Source organism: Panthera uncia (genome assembly GCF_023721935.1).
Source record: "Panthera uncia isolate 11264 chromosome B3 unlocalized genomic scaffold, Puncia_PCG_1.0 HiC_scaffold_1, whole genome shotgun sequence".
NCBI classification, from domain to species: Eukaryota; Metazoa; Chordata; class Mammalia; order Carnivora; family Felidae; genus Panthera; species Panthera uncia.
The window spans coordinates 31,552,059-31,553,143 of record NW_026057582.1 but is presented as its reverse complement, the minus strand read 5'-3'; the positions used below and the strand labels follow the sequence as shown (position 1 = coordinate 31,553,143).

The 1,085-nt window shown below is 39.4% G+C and overlaps 1 protein-coding gene across 4 annotated transcripts in view; it reads left to right on the top strand.

Moving 5' to 3' along the window:
• The window catches only part of EXD2 (exonuclease 3'-5' domain containing 2), a 96,455-nt gene that overhangs the window by 48,058 nt on the left and 47,312 nt on the right, over positions 1 to 1,085 (top strand). The gene's annotated exons all lie outside the window — the stretch shown is intronic.

The window sequence follows — 1,085 nt, the reverse complement described above, 5'->3', positions numbered from 1 at the left end:
CTACATGATTATAGCCCAGGGTTGTTGTAACTATTAAATTATTTAAAAAATAATTGTTATTGGAGTGCCTGGGTGGTTCAGTCAGTTAGGCATCCAACTCTTGATCTTGGCATGATCTTGTGGTTCGTGTGTTCGAGCCCCATGTTGGGTTCTGCGCTGACAGCACAGAACCTGCTTGGGATTCTCTCCCTGTCCCTCTCTCTCTGCCCCTCCCCTGCCAAAATGAATAAATAAACTTAAAAAAATTATTGAAGCTTTGAAAAATGATAAAAATAGTACACCTTCAGTGGGAAACTCTCCGCCATAGAAAAGTGTAGGCAGCGTCTAGCAGGTCACTGTGTCTTTGGGCAATATAGATTGTAGGCCAGAATCCACAGGTGGGTGGCACGGAGCCCAGAGTGTTTTTGTTTGGGTGGCACAGTGAATTTGTTGCTAACACTTAAAAATAGTGACATTTCACATAAAATTTAGATACCTGACTTCCCTTGCATAATGGCATTATATGACTACACCGGGCCTGCTTCCCAAATGGGATCAATTACTTTGTGCCGAACGGTGTCTGCCTCATGATCGCTCTGTGTGACTGAGGCTAACAGCCACTTACCATTTATTGTTACACATTTACTGTTGTTATGTAAGTAGTACAGAAACAGCGCTGTATGTCCATTTCTCTGTCAAAAATAGGAAAACAAAAGGTAGATGGAGAAAACCGTGTGCTATAGGAGAAATGGAAGAGAGACTGTTATGTGGAGTTTCCCTGACTGAAATGATCTGCCGTTCTTATTATTTATTTAATTGCGTGAAATAATTGAACATCACACTGATAACTGGTTACCTAAGGGTAGGAGGATTATAATTAATTTTAATTTTTCAAATTCCATACATGTATATATATGTTCAGACACCCTGTTAATGCCTGATTGAGGGAGCCCTGGGCAGCTGGTAGAATGCAGGGGCGTTTTCTTGGCTGAGAATGAAGACCGAGAAAGTACAAAAGTGAAAAAGTTAAATATCACTTTTTCCATGTGGAAATTTGTAGCTTTTTCTTTCTTTCTTTCTTTCTTTTTTTTTTTTTTTTTTTTTTT